Raw genomic sequence first — 7,740 nt, forward strand, 5'->3', positions numbered from 1 at the left:
ATCAACTCAACAGCACTTCACAACAACAGCAAATATTTACAAGAGCAAAAAATCTCCAGTGGAGCAGCTGGTGGATTCGAGCTGCTGACCTTGTAGTTAACAGCCTAACACATAACCCACTATGCTGCCAGGACTCCTTAATATACCAGGCAGAAATAAAATGATAGCATAACCAGTTCTAACTAATCATTGCTTCACAGAGGTTACATTTGAGAAAAGATAGATAATACTCCAATTACCATGCATATAAATGTTTCTGATAGCGCCATGTTGTGAGCATGTAGAGCAAAAGCACTTGATAGAATTTCAGATTGGAAGTTGGTCAAGAAAAAATTTCCTCAAATAAGTGACTTTCAAGCTTAATTTGAAGGATAAATGGATGACACTAGTCCAAAAGAATGAGGAAAGGATATGAATGTGGGAAAGAACATCATAGATAGTCCCTGATTTATGACATATTCAAATTATGGCGAATCACATTTACAACCATCCCCTGTTAGTAGTTTGCACTACACACAGTGTTGCAGTGCATAACTTGAAAATTATCCTTCTCAGATGTTCACTAACAGATGCTCAATTTTATGAGTATTACTGTTCAAATCACTACTGTAATTATAAAGATATTGATAGTAAAAGTTAATAACAATGAGGGGAAGTGAAATATTCCACTTGCATCAGGACCAATTTAGGACAGAGTCAGTGGAACAGAACCCTATCATAAATTGAAGACTGCCTGTATATGATCAAAAAATTAAAAGAAAGTCAATATGTCTACCCTTTACTAATTGGGAAGGTTCATAGATGGTAACAGATTATATAGAATTTTGTAAGTCACATCAAGTTATTTGGTCTTTATCTTAAAAACAGTGGAAATGCATTCTAAGTCTTTGATTTACTAGCTAAAAGACCAGGGCAATTTATTTAACTACACTGTATTAAATAAGTTGTGTCCTCTTTTATTGAATCATACTGGACCTCAGGGTCAGTTTGGACTGCAAGGTCGGTGGTTCAAAATCACCAGCCACTCCTTGGAAACCCTATACAGGATCACTATGTGAGCACAACCAAACAAAAAGTAATGATACAAACATTAATGAAATGGGGGATAGTGCTTCTCGGTTGACACAGATGTTAGTGATCTCAAATAATTCTAGATAGTCTATGTTAATAAAAGTTACTTTTTCCTTTTGATGATTCTCTTCCATTATTAAGGGCACAGAATAGCTCACAAATGCACAAACTGGTAAATACTAAACACTCAAAATTCCATTTGTTTAGAAACTTATGGCTGGCAGCTAAAATAGCCTTAAGTTGATAAAATATTAACACCTTGAAGCATTTAACTCTATTGCCACCAAGTACCCAGATGTTGTTATTAAGTGCAGCCGAATGGGTTCCAACTCATAGGGACCCTGCAAAGGGTTTCTGAGGAGTGGCTGCTGAGTTTGAACTATTGACCTTGCTCTTCAAACCAACTTTGGGGTCCAGTGTTTATTCTACAGTGACACACCAAGACTCCTAGTACTCAAACGGATAAAAAGGAAAGAAAAAAGTTTCCAAGATCTCCCATTCCTCCAAGAGTAGAATGAGAGGGAAAGAATGACTAGGAGTGGCCATCAAATCCCAATTCCTTTCATGACAACTCTCACAAAGCAGCAGAGATTATCAAGTTGGTAGAGCAGGTATTTCTATGTCGGCTTTTTACAACTTGCTCCCTCCATCACATTACCAACTGAACCACTCCTGCTAACACAGCACTTTTTTTTTTTTTTTTTAATTAGAGCAATTTTTTTCGTAGGATGAGTGATACCTTTCTTAAGATCCCATTCCTGCTGTTTCTGAGCCACTTTGCCTTGAGGACCCTTCTGCACCAGTGAGCCTAAAGCAAGCCTTGCTTCAAAAAGAAGCAGAGTGCTGCATTTCAATACTACAGACTACTTCAAAATCATGTTTTCATTTCCCAGAAAGAGTTTTTTTTTAAATGCACTACACTTCAGTGACTGTATCCTGCCTAAGCCTAGCACCAAGGAGCACCTCAACAAGCTCTGGAGGGAACTCACTTTCTTCCTTTTGTTGAAAGATAAAGGCAGGTCATGGGGTGGGTCAGAGTGCTCTCTTGGAGGACGCACAGAATGATCCACATCTCGCTGGTTGCGTCTGGTTCTTTCAGAGGTCCACTCCCAGGCTCAGCCATAACTTCAAGAAAAGGCTACTCCTGTCCAGATTGTCACAACCAATGGGAGCAGAGCAGGGGACAGTTGCTCTGAGAACCCTCCACATAAACATACAGAAAAATCATCAATTTGTACATGTACAATGCAGTGGCATTGTTTACATTCTTCAAGTTGTGCTGGTGTTTTTGTTAAGCACCGTTGAATCCATTCCAACTCAAAACAACCCTGGAAAAGGTTTCCAAGGAGTAGCTCATGGGTTTGAACCTGGTGGTTAGCTGTGCTGCTAACCACCAGGTCAGCAGTTTGAGTCTACCAGCTGCTTTGCCGACCTTGAGGTTCAAACCGACCTTTTGGTCTAGCGCATTATCCTGCAGCTCTACTCAGCGGTTTTGGTGGGTTTGTACTGTTGACCTTTTGGTTAACAGTCCAGTGTTTATCCTATAGTGCCACCAGAGTAATTCTTTAAGAATGTTATATATTTGCTTGTTGTTATTGTTGTTGTTAAGTGTCATGGAATCTGTCCCGACCCACAGCAACCCTGTTTAGGGTTTCCAAGAAGCAGCTGATGGGTTTGAACAACTGACCATGCTGCCTGGTGCTTATCCTACAGTGCTACATCAGGACTTCAGATATTTGCTTTGGCATTTTCAATAATTAGATGAATGTATGTTGATGTATTATTAAGCTTTCTGATATCCTCCAGGTAGATGTGATCAGAAGATTGGTTTCCCTTTTCACTCTTCTTATTACTAGATTCAGAGTCACTGAATACTATGAAGAGTTGTATTCCAACAAATTTGAAAATCTAAAGGAGATGGATTCATTTATAAAAAAAATCATGACCTACCTAAACATACCCAGAGTGAAGTAGAAAATGTGAACAGACCTATAACAAAAGAAGAAATTGATCAGGTCATCAAAGAAATCCCAAGCAAAAAAAAAGTCCAGGTCAAGATGGCTTCACTGGTGAGTTTTACCAAACATTCAGGGAAGAGCTGTCACCATTTCTACTCAAATTATTCCAGAATATAGAAGAGGATGGAAAACTTTCTAATACATTCTATAAAGCTAGCATAACCTTCATACCAAAACCATAGAAGGACATCATTAAGAAAGAAAATTATAGACCAATATCCCTCATGAACATAGATGCAAAAATTCTCAACAAAATCCTAGCCAACAGAATTCAGCAACACATCAAAAAATAATACATTATGACCAAGTGGGGTTTGTATCAGAGATGCAAGGATGGTTCAATATTAGAAAAACAATCAGTGTAATCCACCATATAAATTTTTAAAAGGAAATGAACCACATGATCATATCAATTGATGCATAAAAAGCATTTGACAAAAGCCAACATCTGTTCCTGATAAAAACACTCAACAAAGTAGGAATTGAAGGGAAATTCCTCAACATAATTAAGAGCATATATAAAGGAGCTCTGGTAGCGTAGAGAGCGTAGTGGTTACGAATCGGGCTGCAAACCTTAAGGTCAGCGGTTCGAAACTACCAGCTGCTTCGCGGGAGAAAGATCAGGCTTTCTACTCCCGTAAAGATTTACACCCTCGGAAACCCTGTACAGGGTCGCTATGGGTCGGAACCAACTCGACGGCACTTAACAACAACAACAACAATACAAAACCAAAAGCCAACATCACTTTCAATGTCGAGAAACTGAAAGCCTTCCCTCTGTGAACAGGAACCAGACAAGGATGCCCTTTATCACTACTCCTATTTAATATTGTTTTAGAAGTCTTAGCCACAGCTATAAGGCAAGTTAGGGAAATTAAAGGCATCCAAATTGGCAAAGAGGAAGTAAAACAGTCTTGGAGGGAGGTTTTTCCTGAAGGGACTTGATTGCTTGCCTTGATGGCTCCCCAGGAAACAACTTGCTTATTCTTATAGTAGCCAATTAGACTGCCATTTTTATTTTGGATTGTTCCTACTGGTCTTTCTTTCAGGAAGTATCTTCTGTTCCTCTAGCTGCTCAAGGCTGGTCTGCATGTCCTGACTGGATGCCCAACCTCAGAAGGTTCTGAATGAGACTCAGGATTCCCCCTAAAGTCCTATACACTACAAAGGCTCTGCAAGAAACCTATTTCACTGGGCAAGTTGTAGAACCCTGTTTAGGTATTCCAGTCAGCTATAGGCTGAAGGTGGGCTTATAAGCTTTCTGTAATCATGTTCCCCGACATTCCTTTCTATTCCACTCAATTGTCTGTTTTACAATAGTAGGCAAGGGAAACCAATATTTATAAGACAGTCAAGCATCTTCACATTATTTCCCCTCTTTTATCCATTCAGACTATGTCTCAATCCTTGTATCAGAGAGCACTGTTGTTTCAAGGTTGAGTATACACTACTATTTACCTCTGTCCCATTTAGCCAATGCAAACCTGACTAAGTGTTCCCCTATCTATCGTGTTCTTCCATCTCTCTCCCCCTTCTTGTGTTGTGCCCTCTCCAACACCCATTGCAACTCAAAGGAAACACATGAGAATGCATGTAAACTTGCTAGTGACTACGTTGATGTACTGGTGAGCAGAAGTGGGGGAAAGGCAGCAATGAAGATATGGGCTGCGTTTGACCATGTTTCATAGACTCGCACTGACCTGGAGATGAGAAAGAGAAGAGGAATGCTGTTTGGTCTGAAATATGTTGAGACTTGGGGACTCCTGAGCCCCTGGACAAGGACATAACCATGGAGGGCTAGAGCTAAGAGTGAAGCATCCAGCTGATACGAAGTGAGGAGAGATGCACAAGAACACCCAAATTTGCAGATAGAACACAATTGACCTAGCCTCGACGGCTTAATGATCAGAACTCGACTAGAGAAAGATATTTTATAAAGGAAACAAGTGTAAATTGCTACAGTTTGATGAACTTGACCTATACTTATGGATGTAGTAGCTCAAAATACCAACTGAGAGGGCAGGAGTCTTCACATCAAGGACCAAACCTATCCCCTCTGCACACAGGGTTGATAGGGATGGGCAATTTAGACATTGGCTACCTAAAATGGGGACAGGGAGAGCCTATAAAGACACAAAGTGGCTGGCTTACAAATTTTCAAGAGGGGGTTTAGTTTCAGAGTGCGGGAGAAGGTAGAATCTCCACTGAAAAGTTTCATCTTGTCTAGATGGGTCTGTCTGGTGAAAGGAGATAGGATAAGATTCTTATGATACAATACAAATTGTTATCATGACTAATTGCGATTGTCACAACTGTAAAAGGTAGAAGTTTTGTAACATAAAGGCAGGAGCAGTTAATCTTACATTCCAGGAACAGAGGACCATAGGGTCATCAAGGGAGAAGAGCATGAGCAGAATGTGGGACCCTATACAGAGAAGCAGTGACCCCAGAGATGGAGGCAAAGATGATGACATGGAGAGATAGAGCAGCTGAGGACTGTAGCTCATGGAAAGAGAAAGACTGTGTGCTGGCAGCCAGGAGTCTGGCTTGCAAAATGTGGGTTGTATAAATGATTATATGTTCCTGAGTGTTTTGTGTATATCAAAACCAAACAAAAAAAGAGGGAATAGAAGCAAATACTGCTGAATGATGATGCATGGAAGGGATTGAAATTATTGCAATGAAATGAAATACGATGGGATGAGTGCAAACCCAATGTTATCCTATGTAAACAGTCACTCAATTCACAATTAAGGCTTTCTTAAAAAAAAAAGAAGAACACTGTAACACCACAGACCTAGAGAGATATGCACACAGATACTGGGGAAAGGCAGACATTGTCTGACAACATTGTAAGTACATACAACTAATACAGGAACTACAAAGGTTACCTGTAGCTACTGGAAGCTGAAGTTAAGCAAAGAAGGACACTGAATTCACACTGAATTCAGACTTCTAGCCTCCTGAACTTAAAATAAGATTATGTTCCGTAAAGAAAGCAAGAAAGAAAAAGAGTCTAATCTCTCAGTACTGTTATTGTTGTTGTTGTTGCTGTTGTTAGCAGGTACTGAAAAGTTTACTCATACTCATATGTGTAACAGAATGAAAAACTTCATGGTCCTCACCATCCTCACAATTGTTATGTTTGACCCCATTTCTCATTGGGGGTCTTCTTTTTCACTGATCCTCTACTTTACCAAGTCCTCTACTTTTCCAAGGACTAGTCCCTTCTGATAACATGTCCAGATTATTAGAGATGAGAATTCTTGTCCTTCTCTCAGAAGCATTCTGGCTGTACTTATTTCAAGTCAAATTGGTTTGTTCTGGCAGTCCATGGTTACTTTCAACATCCTTCACAAAGACCATAATTCAAATGCATTGATTCTTCTCCTGTCTTCCTTACTCATCGTCCAGCTTTCACATACATAAGAGTTGAATGAAAATACCATGGTTTGGGTCAGGTACACCTTATTCCTCAAAGTGACATGTTTGCTCCTTAACACTTTAACGAGGTCTTCTGCAGCAGATTTGCCAAATGCAATACAGTATTTGACTTTTTGACTGTGGCTTCCATAGCATGGATTGTAGACCCAAGTAAAATGAAATCCTTGACAACTTCAATCTTTCTTCATTTATCATAATGTTGTTTATTGGTTCAATTGTGAATATTTTTGTTTTCTTCACACTAAGTTGTAATCTATATCAAAGACTATATTCTTTGGTTTTTACCAGTAAGTCTTTGAAGTTCTCTTCTCTTTCAGCAAGTAAGGTTGTATCACGTGCATATTGCATATTGTTAATGAACCTTCCAGGTAATGTCTAAATAAATTCATATATAATACACAAAGTAAACTAAGTATTTTTTACACTGAGATATTTTATTAGTAAACAACTATTAAACACCTAGCGCTTTAGGTAAGCATTGGACTGCTAACCACAAGGTCTATGGTTCAAATCCACTAGCCGCTCCTTGGAAACCCTATACAGTGACTCTGAGTTGGTCAAAGCAGCCACTCCATGGGAAAAAGATGTGGCAATTAGCGTCTGTAAAAAAACTGGATTAAGTACTTTACATGCTTTATCTCATTTAGTCTTCACAAGAAACTTAGGAGTTAGGAACTGACTCCATGGCACTAACAACAGCAACAACATACTCTTGTGTAAGGTGACTTGGTGATGTTTTAGGTTAGACATTGGACTGTTAACTATAGGGTTGGCTGTTCAAACCCACCAACCACTCCAAAGGAGTAAGATAGGGCTGTCTTCTCCCATACAGATTTACAGTCTCAGAATCCCTATGTAGTGTTGCTGTGAGTCAGAACTGACTCAATGGCAGTGGGTTTGGTATGATTTATATGGAGTCCTGGTGTGGCGCTGTGGGTTAAGGTGCCAGACTACAAAGCCATTTGAACTGCAAGGTCGGCGGTTCAAGGTTACCAGCTGTTCCTTGGAAACCCTATACAGGGTTGCTATGGGTAAGAACCAGCTTGATGGCACTTCACAACAACAACAACAACAACAACAACAACAACATGCTAGTGTAAAGATGCCTGGTGGCACAATGGTTATGCTTTCTTGAAAGGAGCTGACGGCATCATCTTTCTCCTTTAGAGTGATTGGTGTGTTTGAACTGCCAACTCTATAGTTAGTA

Source organism: Chrysochloris asiatica, unplaced genomic scaffold (genome assembly GCF_000296735.1).
Source record: "Chrysochloris asiatica unplaced genomic scaffold, ChrAsi1.0 scaffold00017, whole genome shotgun sequence".
Taxonomy (NCBI): domain Eukaryota; kingdom Metazoa; phylum Chordata; class Mammalia; order Afrosoricida; family Chrysochloridae; genus Chrysochloris; species Chrysochloris asiatica.